Genomic DNA, 15,257 nt, shown 5'->3' on the forward strand with positions numbered 1-15,257 from the left:
GGCGGCGAATGGGCGCGTGCCACGTGGCGGCGGCGGGTGCAGCGGACACGTCCGTCGGTGGACGAAATGTCCGGCGGCGCGCGGGATCCGATCCCTTTTTTTAGGGCTAGGGTTCGAGGGGGAAGACGAGATCCGAAAATGGAAGGGGTATATATAGGCATAAGTAGGGCTAGGAGAGTCCAAATGAGGTGCGGTTTTCGCCCACGCGATCGTGATCGAACGCTCTAGGACATGGAGCACAGTTTGGTGGGTTTTGGGCCAAATTTGGCGGGTGTTGGGCTGCAACACACATGAGGCCTTTTCGGTCCCTCGGTTAACCGTTGGAGTATCAAACGAAGTCCAAATGATACGAAACTTGACAGGCGGTCTACCGGTAGTAAACCAAGGCCGCATGGCAAGTCTAGGTCCAATCCGGAAATGTTTAATCCCCACACACGAAAGAAAGCTAGAAATGACCACCGGAGGAGAACGAAGCGCCGGAATGCAAAACGGACAACGGAGAAAATGCTCAAATGCATGAGATGAACATGTATGCAAATGCAATGCACGAGATGACATGATATGCGATGCAGGAAAAACGAAAACAACACACGGAGACGAAGACCCGAACTAGAGAAATAAATATAAGTTAACGCCGGAAAGGGCAAGGGTTGGATACAAATATGGAAAGTATATCTGGGGCGTTACAACACGCCACCACTACGAAAAGATCTCGTCCCGAGATCTAGGACTGAAAGAACTCCGGGTACTCAGAACGGAGGTGATCCTCGCGTTCCCAGGTAGCTTCACGGTCGGAATGGTGAGACCACTTGACTTTGAGAAATTTGATTGACTTGTTGCGAGTCTTGCGTTCAGTCTCTTCAAGAATAGCAACTGGGTGCTCACGATAGGAGAGATCTTCTTGGAGCTCAATGTCCTCGAAGTTGACGGTGCGTTCAGGCGTCTTGAAGCACTTTCGGAGTTGAGAGACGTGGAACACATCATGAACATTTGCAAAGTTTGAAGGAAGCTCGAGTTGATAGGCGAGGTCGCCTCTCTTGCTGATAATCTTGAAAGGTCCCACGTATCTAGGGGCAAGCTTCCCTTTGATACCGAAGCGACGAGTACCTTTCATAGGAGAGACACGGAGGTAAACATGATCTCCGATCTTGAAAGCCAAATCACGGTGCTTACTATCATAGTAGCTCTTCTGGCGGGATTGGGCTGCTTTGAGGTTATCACGAATGACTTTGCACATTTCTTCTACTTCTGTGATTAAGTCATTACCCGGCAGCTGACGTTCACCGGTTTCAGACCAGTTGAGAGGGGTACGGCACTTCCTGCCACACAGAATTTCAAATGGGGCCTTGCCCGAACTTGCTTGAAAACTGTTGTTGTATGAGAATTCAGCATAAGGAAGACAATCCTCCCACTTCATGCCGAAGGAGATCACACAAGCCCTGAGCATATCTTCAAGAATCTGGTTGACACGCTCGACTTGACCGCTTGTTTGAGGATGGAAAGCAGTGCTGAAGCGGATGTTGGTGCCCATGGCCTTCTGGAAAGAATCCCAAAACTTCGAGGTAAAGATGCTGCCACGGTCTGAAGATATCACTTGAGGAATACCGTGCAGAGAGACAATGCGAGAGGTATAGAGTTCCGCCAATTGAGCTGCAGTGATCGACTCTTTGATAGGCAGAAAATGAGCCACTTTGGTGAGCTTGTCGATGACAACAAATATAGCATCATTGCCACGCTTGGACTTTGGAAACCCAGTCACGAAGTCCATTTCAATGTGGTCAAACTTCCATTCTGGAATGGCAAGAGGTTGGAGGAGACCAGCTGGCCTTTGGTGTTCTGCCTTCACTCTTCTGCAGACATCACATTCATTCACGAATTGAGCGATCTCGCGCTTCATTCGAGTCCACCAATAAGCTTGCTTAAGGTCCTGATACATCTTCGTGCTCCCAGGGTGGATGGAGAGGAGAGAATTGTGAGCCTCGTTCATGATCACTTTATGAAGTTCACCTTTGGGCACAACAATTCGATCCTCGAAGAAGAGAGTGTCCTTGTCATCAAGTCGGTAACACTTGTACTTGGACTGACTCTTGGCAATCCCAATCTTCACCTTTTTCACCATCGCATCAAGAAGTTGGGCTTGGCGAATCTGGTCTTCCAAGTTAGGAGAAACTTGGAGGTTGGCGAGGAAACCTTGAGGAACAACTTGAAGATTCAGCTTGCGGAAAGCTTCACAAAGCTCGGGTTGATAAGGCTTGAGAATCAGACTATTGCAATAGGCCTTTCTGCTCAAAGCGTCAGCAATCACATTGGCCTTGCCTGGAGTATACTCAATACTCGGATTATACTCTTGAATCATTTCGACCCATCGAGTTTGCCTTAGGTTGAGATTAGGCTGAGTGAAGATGTACTTGAGACTCTTGTGATCAGTGAAAATGTCCACTTTTCTTCCCAATAGAAGATGTCTCCAAGTCATAAGAGCATGCATAACTGCCGCCAACTCGAGATCATGAGTGGGGTAGTTCTTCTCATTAGGCTTCAACTGGCGAGATGTATAAGCGACAAATTTCTTCTCTTGCATCAATACTGCGCCAAGACCTTGGAGAGAGGCATCACAAAAGACCTCGTACGGCTTGGATTCATCAGGCGGAGTCAGAACTGGAGTAGTGATCAATTTCTCTTTCAAAGTGTTGAAAGCAATATCACACTCCGGAGACCAAACATACTTGACGTGCTTCTGAAGAAGATTTGAGAGAGGCTTCGCGATCTTGGAAAAGTTTTCAACGAATCTTCGGCAATAGCTTGCGAGACCGAGAAAACTGCGGAGTTGCTTTACGTTCTGAGGAGGTTCCCAATTCACAATTGCGGATACCTTCTCGGGATTCACGGAAATGCCCTTGGCAGAGATGATATGACCAAGATAAAGAACCTCATCGAGCGAAAATTCGCACTTGGAGAACTTGGCGTAGAACTGATGTTCCCTGAGCTTATCGAGAACCAAACGCATGTGCTTGGCATGATCTTCCTTGTTCTTGGAGAAAACCAGAATGTCATCGAGATAGACCAAAACGAAGTCATTGGTGTAGGCGTTGAAGATGAAATTCATCATGCGAGAGAACGTCGGAGGAGCGTTGGCGAGGCCAAAAGACATGACAGTGTATCCATATGAACCAAAGCTTGTTCTGAATGCTGTCTTGGGAATATCTTCTTCACGAATGCGAATCTGGTGATAACCCATACGGAGATCAAGCTTGGAGAATACTTGAGCACCTCTGAGTTGTTCGAACAGTTCATTGATGTTGGGAAGTGGGTATTTGTTCTTGATGGTCTTCTTGTTCACTGGACGATAATCAACACAAAGTCGGTCCGTTCCATCCTTCTTCTTCACAAAAAGAACACCACAACCCCACGGAGAGGTACTAGGCCGGATGAGACCCAATCTTTCTTGCTCATCGAGTTGCTTCTTCAACTCCTTCAACTCTTCAGGTCCGAGCTTGTAAGGACGTTTGCACACAGGTTCCGTGCCAGGCTCTTGTTCAATAACGAATTCAACTGGCCGGTGCGGAGGCATTCCTGGGAGCTCTTCTGGAAAGACATCTTGATATTCGCAAACGACTGGAATTTGCGAGATGGCATCCAATTCACCCTTCTCATTGAGAGAAAACAGACGAATGGTATTATCCCGAGCGGCAAAGATAATTGCATCCTCAGACGAATGAGTCAATAGAATCTGCCTGGCTGCACAATCAAGATGTGTCTTGTGCTTAGAAAGCCAATCCATCCCGAGAATAAGATCAATATCCGAGTTACCAAGCACCATAGGAGAAGAAAGAAACTTGTAGTCACCCAACTTGATAGAAACATCCGGAGCCATCATTTTGGTGTTCATGAACAAACCCGGAGAAGAAACCGCTATCGGCTTAGGCAAATCAATAGTATGAACATCATGCATGGATGCAAAAGGCTTCGACAAAAATGATAAATATGCACCAGTATCAAAAAGAACTCTTGCGGGAATGTCATTAACAGGAAGGTTACCCATGATCACATCTTGTGATTCCTCTGCCTGAGCTGCATTCAGCAAGTTGACCTTGGCGGACTTGGGGTTATGCTTGACCACAGCTGTACTTGCCGACCTGACAGGAGGAGGAGGAAGACGCCTCTGGTTGAAACACTTGTTGGCATAGTGACCCTTCTGTTGGCACTTGTTGCACGTGACCTCTGAAAGCGGACGGTGATACGGAGCACTCGATCTTGGAGCTTGAGGCGAAGCAATATGTCTCCCGGCTCTACCCAAACAATACAAACAAGCAACAAGGACACAATCAACCACGTGCAAGGCCAAGCAATATGATGAAAAGATGATATGCTATGCGGGATGCGATACGGGATGCAAAATGCAACATATGACAGGAAATGCATGAACCTGGCCTCAACTTGGAATTCCAAGGGTTCCACTGGATAGAGGGGATGAAATCTCTTGAAAACGATATAAAGATCATTGGAATCGGAGTTACGGTTTGGAAATGGCAAGCGTTTTAAGATATGACACCGGTCTGCGATTTACAGCAAGTAGGCATCTAAATGCAACGAAATGAACATCCTACAGCCACCAAACATGACAACAAAATACATGGTAGGGATTCCCACAAGATGCTTAACAAAAGACTAGCACTGAGCCACGGCCAATTCATCCATTAAGAGGTTCAAACACGCATGGCAAAAACGCAAATGCAAAACAGATTCCAGACTTAGTGAAATTAACACTAGTCTGTAATTTCAGATCACGATGCTCTCTTCGGAGCAGCAAAACAACATGGTACATGACCTGAACATGACAAGTAAGAACATGGCATGGAGCTACTAAACAAGCTTAACAAAAGTCCCAAAGTGACCTGGGGCCAAAAGGGATCACAAAATATATTAACGGGCACACGAGCATAGCTAAAACACAATCAGTTTTCAGACTTAGTGAAAACTGAGACATGCTGAGATATAACTCACGAAGGCATGTAAACGAGCTCGATGCACTCACCACGGTGCAAGTCATGGCAAGGCAAGCATACATCCATTAAGAAGGCACAAAATACAAGCTAGAAATGGCAAGAACAATGGCATAGCATACACGGATCAACTACAACAACGCCGGCAAAATCGCAAACGAGTTGACGATCTACCCAGATTCACCACGAAGCAAAAGTAGAGCTCGATTGACTCAAGCTATGGTGCTCCATAATTGCAAATAAAGACAAGGATGGATAGAGCATAACATGAGTAGCAAAAGTCCCTTACTGATCATCCTCAAAAGAGGCACGGATCGTTAGAAAACAAGCTGAACATATGGCATCATGAACTAAAATATCCCAGACTTAGTGAAAACAACTAAGTCTCTGAAAACAGATTTCCCGGGTGCCTCTCTTTGCGAGCTTGCACAAGTCACCACACACATCCTAAAAATTCATGGGTTGCACCTCCCGAAATAAGACAAAATGCTTAACAAAACACATGCAGGACTCATAGGCATAGCATGCACACAATAATCATGACAAAAATGACAAAAGTCTAAGATGAACTAGCAGATCTGACAATTAACTCACGAAGCCTCCTTCTAACAGCATTTTGGGCATCAAGATGAACTCAAATGAAAATGATGCAATGGAATGAAATGGTGTACTCATCGAGGCGAAGATTTTGATATATTATATGCCCAAATCGGAGCTACAGATGCAAAGTTACGGGGCCTCGAACAGGGCATCATGGACTGAAAAAGTTTAGGGACTTAGTGAAAAAAAAACTACCCAGATCTAGGGTTTGACCGGCGGGCACGCGAACCGAGGCGAGGGGATCCGAGCTCGCCGGAGCCTTGCCGGACTTGACACGGCACGCCGGCCGGAGGAGGAGGAGACGGCCGGGGCGGTGAGGGGCGCGGCCAGCCGGCGGGGGAGGCGGCGCGGGCGAGTGCGGCGGTGGCCGTGGCGGGCTCGCCCGCCGGAGTTGGAGCGGGGGCGGCGGTGAGGCGCGTCGGCGGCGGGCGGCGATGGCGGCGTCGGCTCCGGAGTTGAGCGAGGCGGCGGGGGAAGGAGGCGCGGGGCACCAGGCGGCGGGGCGAGGCGGCTGGGCCGCGGGGGCTTCCCGCGGGCCTGGCGGGCCGGTCGGCGGCGATGTGGGCGCGAGGCGGCGGCGAATGGGCGCGTGCCACGTGACGGCGGCGGGTGTAGCGGACACGTCCGTCGGTGGACGAAATGTCCGGCGGTGCGCGGGATCCGATCCCTTTTTTTTAGAGCTAGGGTTCGAGGGGGAAGACGAGATCCGAAAATGGAGGGGGTATATATAGGCATAAGTAGGGCTAGGAGAGTCCAAATGAGGTGCGGTTTTCGCCCACGCGATCGTGATCGAACGCTCTAGGACATGGAGCACAGTTTGGTGGGTTTTGGGCCAAATTTGGGGGGTGTTTGGCTGCAACACACATGAGGCCTTTTCGGTCCCTCGGTTAACCGTTGGAGTATCAAATGAAGTCCAAATGATACGAAACTTGACAGGCGGTCTACCGGTAGTAAACCAAGGCCGCATGGCAAGTCTCGGTCCAATCCGGAAATGTTTAATCCCCACACACGAAAGAAAGATAGAAATGACCACCGGAGGAGAACGAAGCGCCGGAATGCAAAACGGACAACGGAGAAAATGCTCAAATGCATGAGATGAACATGTATGCAAATGCAATGCACGAGATGACATGATATGCGATGCACGAAAAACGAAAACAACACACGGAGACGAAGACCCGAACCCGAGAAATAAATATAAGTTAACGCCGGAAACGGCAAGGGTTGGATACAAATATGGAAAGTATATCTGGGGCGTTACAACTAGCCCAATGGGGAGTGAGTCGGAGTGGCCGGGAGAGTGTCATGGTAGTAGACCGGTTTTGACGGAACACCGTTGGTCCACCCGAATGGGAGTGCGAGGCCATGGGTTCCGTGGTGTGGGTAAAGTGCGCTACCTCTGCAGAGATTGTATTTAAACTATAGATAGTCGCGTCCTCGGTCATGGGCATGGGTTTGTACTAGGTCACACCGTTCGATCAACACTCACATGACGGAATGACTTATAGGTGATTTATATGTTGATATTTTGAGCAGTACAGATTGGTAGTGATCGCCGAAAAGATGACCGTTTGAGACCAAGTGTTGGTCAGGGTAGTGATCGCCGGAAAGATCACCATTTGAGACCAAGTGTTGGTCATGGTAGTGATCGCCAGAAAGATCACCGTTTGAGACCAAGTGTTGGTCATGGTAGTTATCGCCGAGAAGATCACCGTTTGGTTTTGATCACGAGGTGATCAAGATGGTATATTGCTTGGCCGGTTAGCCAACATATATGGTTATTGAGATCTGAGATGGGGATTTATCAGTATTGTGTCAGTTTCATACCATGCTTAGTAGTTGTTTCATCATGGTAGTTGTTAATTATTAACCTGTTAATGCTATGTTATTGTCTTGCCTTGATGTTTATGATTGTTGTGAGCTTGCAAGTACATTCAATGTACTAACCGGGCATGTCATGCCAGATTGCAGGTGATGCTGTGGTTGCTTGATTGATTGTCGTGGTTTCCGTTCATGCAAGCTAGATCGTGTCCCAGCCAGAGTCCCTACGGAGTGGAGTTCACCACCTTCGTTGTTGTTCTGCTGCTAGGAGTATTCCGCTGCTACGAGTTGTTTCGCTGCCAGCATAGAGCAAGTGTAGTATCGCAGGCATAGTGTCGCCGTGCTGATGTGCTTCTTTGTAACATCAGACCCTTGTATTATTACTCTTGTAATAAGAGCTGATTTGTTCTATGCCAAGCAGTGTCGTATTCCAGAGATTTCTCCTTGATCTCTGGGATGGAATACGGGGCGTTCCGGTTTCTCTGACCCAGGGTGCCACGGGCTTGGTATCAGAGCAGGTCTGGCTGTAGGACGCCCTAGTCAGTGCGAGCGGTAGAAACCGGTAGTAATCGGTAGTATAGAGTCTACCTTGTTTGTTGCATTTGGTTGCTGCATTTGTTTGTTGCATAGCATGCATATAGCCTTATTTGCTGCTGACGATTTATCTGGTGAGTGTAGATGGCATCGGTGCGGATCCACTATAGCTCAGCCTTTGCATTTCTGTAGTTTTCTTTTCTTGCTTGTTCTTCGGTGTTTGGTGTTATTTCTGTCCCAGCACAGTGATGCCAAGTGATCCTGACACTATTTGTAAAAATGGAGCTCAGGAATCGCGCCGAATTCCGTCCTTCAGCCCCATTTTGTTTCGGTGGTAGACATGCTTCTACCCTGGATCGTCCTTTTATCTTGTCGTGTTGGCAACCCTTAATGACCTTCATCATCAAGAAATTGGCAATGCCAATAGACTCAGTTTCCCTGCTATCCTTATTTCTTGGACGAGTATGGATAGTTTCCGTCCACTTGATAATAATGTGGTCGCGGCATTCGTGTCCTGCTACATAGTTACTAAGTATGTCCTCGCCTCTGAGCTAGTCCAGGTTGCTACTTGGCTAAGCTAGCACTTGGTGTAGTGTTGTTTACACCAATTCTTCCACGCCTTTATTCATCCTCGTGCACATAGTCATAGCATGCTAGATCGTAGAACCGGAGATCTCGCGAGATTTGTGTGCTTAAGTAGGCATGCATATTGTGTGACTAGCAGTATGTGACACTGATTGTGTGTGAATTGATTGTTGTTGTGTGCTTGAGTTTTATTTTGCTTCTTTCTTTTTGGGCCCCGGTGTTACATTATTTTTTCCCCTATAAAGAGTTGCTCATGAACTGACACCTGACTCGAAGAAGTAATAAGGAGTTCAAATATTTGGAAACTCAGCTAAACAGAATGGAATTCTCAGCGGACTGCAGTGAAATGGGGAATATTTGATTTTGAGGCTGATAATCAATCTTGCATTAGTGTGCACTCATCACAATAGTACTGATAACTCAAGTCTGTATTAGTATAAAATCCTCACAGCAATAATGATCAGCAGTAATACAAGTCAGGTACAAGATCAATGGTATATTTTCAGTCAAAGGTATGGGTCATATACAAAATTCTGGCTCAGCAATGCATGATGCTTCAAATATGTTATCATCCGAAATAAACTCAGAATGTGATATGCTCAAGGAAGACGGTCAAACGAATTTTCTCATGCAAATAATCAGCTACAAAATATTATGGGCGTGTATGGATTTCAGTTTGCATATCAATATGAAGTTTTGGATATAAGAAACCCAGTATTATTCCACATGCTATCGGAAGAAATTTATGAGGCGAGGCTCCTCAATTTTTTCCTTAGCATGATATGTGAAAAATTTCCGATCCAAGATACCCAGTCTTTCACAGCAAGATACCTCAGTAAAAGCTTCTGGCAGGAGGAAAATGAGTCTTTCTCAACAAGCAACCCGAGGAGAAGCTTCTCAAGTACGGAAACCCGGCTTCTCCTACACAATACTCAGGTCAAGCTTCGTGTGTAAGCTATCGATGCTTCTTATGCACGCTACCCAGACAAAAGCTTTGAGCAGAAGCTAACGAGCTTTCCTCGGCAAGCTACACGAATGGCTTTTCTCTACAGTTCAAGGGTCAGATTTGCAATAATTTTGTCAGAGGTACAATGCAGTCAAAACATATGACTACCTCAAGAATCAAGTGTTTGGTTGCATATGATTTTTCTATATGGTGAGCATGCATCCCCAGTCACATCAGTCACTCATACGAGGTACGGATCCAACAGGTATACCTAAAGGAAAGTATGGATCCCACAGCCTCATGAATCACGCAAATGAAGATAAACAGAGATACATTTCATATAATACATGGATCGACAAGATCTGGAGATGACATCACAGAATCAACAGCCTTGACAATGGTCATCAAGGTCATTATTCCCGCAACTGACAAGGAGATGCCTTAAAACCTTGTCACCTTCTTGTATGATTGGCCTCAACAACGAGTTCTGTACCACTACAAGTCCCGATTATATGCCATATGTGTGGACCCAGGTCAGAAAAACGGGCACAAAGGAATAATGCCAACAATATTGCATTAATCACATCCCAGGTCGTACGAAGGATCAAGGACAGGTGTGGCCAAGTTATTTCAGTAAGGTATCCTAACAAAGAAAATCATGACCATTAAAGGGTGAGACTGACAACGAAGGTATGATGATTTTTGCACGACCATCGGGGTCCGGATACCCATTAGTTGGAGGCCATAATTCCATATGGATCCACAAAGGCATACTCTCAGCGGCATATTCTGTTTTACAAGGATCTCATATCCCGCTGACCCGCTGGGAATGGTTAATATGGAAAATCCAAATAGGTATACCGACAAAATGGGTAAATGAAAAGCCGAACAATCAGCTTAGACCCGGTATACTCACCGATGGTATCAAGTACATGGTCAGTCTGTCAGGAAAAAGCAATTGTCCGTCAGCCCCCTGGCAGGCCAGTCTCAAGATAAAATACTTCGGGTATGACACAACTATAACTCCATACACCGTTATATTGCTCCTGACAAAAGGGAGTGGGATCTTTGGTACATATTTCACGCTCGAGCCAAAGAAATAAATCAAAATCAGTACCACCTATGAGAAATCAGATCCTGTAAGAAGATTGCCATGACCAATTCTCAGCATTTATTGAAACCAAAAGGCCTGCATTTATTTGGAGCAACCCCATGATAGAAGTATTAAGGTTTTCATGACAAAAGGAAATTTATGCTCAGATCCATTGGACATCACCGCAGGTATGAAAGAATCAACGTCAACAAAAGGATTTGGTGTGAGTGAGCAAAAACCCGTCAGAATTTGGGGGAAAGGTGAAGCAAACCACCCCGAGCAAAGATAATCAAATCATCTAAAATTCTTGGGGGAACAATAAATAAAGGAAAAAAAGATACCTGAGTGGGAAATGATGTCTTCAAGTCATACTTGTTCCCTGAGCAACTAAATCTCGAGGATGAGATTTCTTTAAGGGGGTAAGAGTTGAAACAGCCTGGTTTTTGGCCCCTTTATTTTTATTTTTGATTTATTGGTTTTTGCTCTGTTTATCTTTCTGGAGTGGTTCTGTGGCCTTGCCACCAGGGAAATCATCTCCATTTCCTCTCCCAAGTGGCTCGTCATCCTAAAAACCTGTCCAAGATCATGTCACTTCACTCCTTGACCAAACCCTAAAATCATTTTCTAGGAAATATTCCTTTTCCTATTAAAGGAATAACCATGTCTCCTCCAGGTTGTGAAGCAACCTATATTTTTGCCCATACAAAAATCCCCAAATAATTACTATAAATTGTTTGGGTCATATGTTCCTCAAATATGGCTAAATATTTCATTGGCCATATTTCTCATCATGCTCAATAAATTCATTTCCTATTTTGTCCTAAATGGCACATTGTGAAGTAAGTGCTATTTATCTTTGCCCATTTGCCCCCAAACTTTTTGGGCATGATATATCATCCAAATAATTGACCTGTGCCAAAATTCAAATTTATTTCCCTACAAATTTCAGCTCCAACCCTTCATCTATGTGAGCACAACATCAAATCTTTGATTCTATCAATATTTTCAGGTTGTGAAGCAAGTATATTTTATGTTGCTTAATTTTGCCTGAAAATTTATCAGAGCATTCTCCTACCCAAATAACTTCTCTCCACAAAATTTGGCATCAATTCTTAAATCCAATATTTCTCTAGAATCTTTGCAAATTTTTGGAGAAAGGGAATAGCTGTGAAGGAAGTACCATTTTGGTTAGACCAATTGGTATGAAATTTTTACAGCACCTTTATTTGGCCAAATCACTAAGCCTTGCAAAATTTCATCTCCAATGGTTACTCTATGTGAGTGAACCATCATGATTTTGATTCTAGACCAATAATGGTAGTTACAAAGCAACCATATTAATTAATAGTCCATTTCCCCTCAAACTCTCCAGAATCATAGTCCTTCTTATGCTAATCATCTCAGACAAATCCTTTGGCCTAATCCCTTCCCTGTTGATCACCAGTGCACTGTCAAATTTACTGCAGTAAACTTCAGATGGTGATTACCATTTAACCAGACCACTTTTCACTGAACTACCAGCTCAGTTGCAATCTCCTCTGGATGAACTATCATCTAGACAACATTTTGGGTGCTGTAGAGCATTGAATGCCCCGGTTCACATGGTGACTATGATGATGGCAAGCCTGTGCGCGCGCTCTGTGCGCTGTGGCCGCGTCCAACGCGTCGTTTCTCCTTCGTCCTCTTCCCTCCCGTCGTCTTCGCGCACGTGAGCGTGTCCCTTGGCTTCACCTCATCGTCGTCGTTCCCCTGGACCCCTCTCCCCCTCCATCCACTTCCTGACCAATGCAAACCGTGGCGTGCCCATGGAGGTACAGTGGCGTTTTGGCTCGGTTCGTTGCTGTCGTCTTCCTTCATGTGCTCCGTTGGCCTCCTCTACCCCATAAGAACCTCCACTGCTCCTCCCCCGTCATCTACCAGCGAGCTCATGCGCATGCACACGCGTCCGCGGCGCCGGCCACGCGTCCGCGATGACGACAGCATGGCACACCCCTCCCCTGCCTATATAAGGCCACCCCGAGCACGTTTCTCTTCACCACTCGACCTCACACCACTCCCAGCAATCTCCCCATCCATCCGCCCGAACCTCTGGAGCTCTCCTGCTCCACGATTACCACCATGGCCGCTGCCCCCTCTCGCTCAAATTCGAGCAACCTCGAGCCCCTCCCTCTCCCCACCATTACCAGAGCCTTCCCACATTGCCCATGACCCTTCCCAGTACCGCTCCGCCGTCGTTCTGTGGCCGAGGCGACATGTCCCAACTCCGGCCGAAGCCGCTTTCTGCCGCGACCATGGCCCTGCCCTCTCTAGCTCTCTTCGGTAGAAGGGGATGGTCCAGGCAGGAGCTCCTCGTCCTCACAGTCACTCCGGTGGTCCGAGCTCCACCGGAGGTGGCCGGAGTCGATCGGGCCAGCACCAGCGTCGGCGCCCCTCCCTCTTCTCTTCGCCCGCGTCAGGGGAAAGAAGAGGAGGAGAAGGAGGAAGGAGTTGACCGAGCACATGGACCCCGCGATCCCACCAGTTAGTGACTCGGGGGGGGGGGGTTGACCCCACTGATGCTGACGTGGCAAGTGGAGACGTATTCGGGTGTGTGCGTTTTCATCTGTAGAAAGCGTATCACGTGAAGTGCGCTTCCTCTTTGGGTAAGCGTATTCGGGTGCAAATGTACTTTCCTCTCTGGAAAGTGTATTTCCGAAAATCTGCTTCTGCCTTATCCACTCAAGGGCATGTTTGTCATGATATTTTTGCAGATTAGTCCCTGAACTTCCTCACTTCATAACTTTTTCCAAATGAGGTGATTCCAAAGCCCACCTCTTCATTTTGTCAAGCCCCTTCCGATGGAATCATTTTCACCATATTTTGACATTTTTAAAATGGCCATTTTGCCCCTGCCCTTATTCAGACCCTCCGGGAGAAAACGTTTTCCGGCGATTCTTCTCGCGAGCTTCTCACACTTCTTCCCGGTGATTTCTTCCACCTGAGGCAAGACACACCCTCCATTAGCATGATTGCAATGCAGTGACATGGTTTAAGTTATTTGAACTTGTTTAAAATATTGCATTAGCTATGTATGATTTGTTCATGGTATTTCTCGGAGTATTGTTTTGATCTTGATATTGCCATGATATTTCTTGGAGTTCTAGGACTTATATTTTGATGATTATTTGGATCTCCTGTGCCTTTGGATTCTTAGTAGCTAGTATGATTGTTTTCATGATGGTATCTGGTATTATCTTGTATCCTTACTTTGGATATCATGTTGCCTTTGGATTATTAGTGGCTAGTGTTGTTTTCATCATGATGCTAGATGATATTATGTTTTGGAATATGATGTTCGAGATGATGCTTGATGTGGATCATAGTTCGATAGTTAGTTCTTGATATTTGAGTATTAGTCTTATCATTCTTGGACTCATCATGATAGTAGTATTATGCTGTCCTCGAAGTATTTTGGGAATACGATATCTAGCTTTGGATTATTTGTTGGATATTGCTATGACTTGGATTATAGGTAGATAGATGATATCGGAGTATCAATCATTACTATTATATTCTGGTGATAAATTCCGTCATTAAGTTGGTCAGGTGCCACCGAACCGGGCTTTTTCCAGTGCAACCACATTTGCCTTTTATGGGAAGGACCTAATGCGGTCTATTGTCATGCCTCTCGCCGGTGCCTCTAACGAGGGAAGGTTATGGGCATGCGGTACCCTGGCCCGGTAAGCAAACATAACCTTGTGTGCCCGCTGTCGTTGTTATGTGCACGTGTCCCCGTTTGGGACAGTTTATTGTTTTGGCCAGGACGGTGGTTGTGTGTCTTTGGTAGACATGGGGCCACCTAGGACTAGCCCAGAAGGGAGTGAGTCGGAGTGGCCGAGAGAGTGTCATGGCATTAGATCAGTTTTTTCGGAACACTGTTGGTCCACCCGAATGGGAGTGCGAGGCCATGGGTTCCGTGGTGTGGGTAAAGTGCACTACCTCTGGAGAGAGTGTATTTAAACTATCGATAGTCGCGTCCTCGGTCATTGGCATGGGTTCGTACTAGGTCACACCGTTCGATCAACACTCACATGACGGAATGACTTATAGGTGATTTATATGTTGTTATTTTGAGCAGTACAGATTGGTAGTGATTGCGGGAAAGATCACCGTTTGAGACTAAGTGTTGGTCAGGGTAGTGATCGCCGGAAAGATCACCGTACGAGACCAAGTGTTGGTCATGGTAGTGATCGCCGGAAAGATCACCATTTGAGACCAAGTGTTGGTCATGGTAGTGATCACTGGAAAGATCACCATTTGGTTTTGATCACGAGGTGATCGAGATGGTATATTGCTTGGCTGGTTAGCCAAGATATATATGGTTATGGAGATCTTAGATGGGGATTTATCAGTATTGTATCAGTTTCATACCATGCTTGGCAGTTGTTTCATCATGGTAGTTGTTAATTATTTAACCTGTTAATGCTATGTTATTGTCTTGCCTTGATGTTAATGGTTGTTGTGAGCTTGCACATACAATCAATGTACTGACCTGGCGTGTCATGCCACATTGCAGGTGATGTCGTGGTTGCTTGATTGCTTGTCGTGGTTTCCGTTCGTGCGAGCTAGGTCGTGTCCCAGCCAGAGTCCCTGCGGAGTGGAGTTCACCACCTTCGTCGTTGTTCCACTACTAGAAGTA

Source organism: Triticum urartu, chromosome 4 (genome assembly GCF_003073215.2).
Source record: "Triticum urartu cultivar G1812 chromosome 4, Tu2.1, whole genome shotgun sequence".
NCBI classification, from domain to species: domain Eukaryota; kingdom Viridiplantae; phylum Streptophyta; class Magnoliopsida; order Poales; family Poaceae; genus Triticum; species Triticum urartu.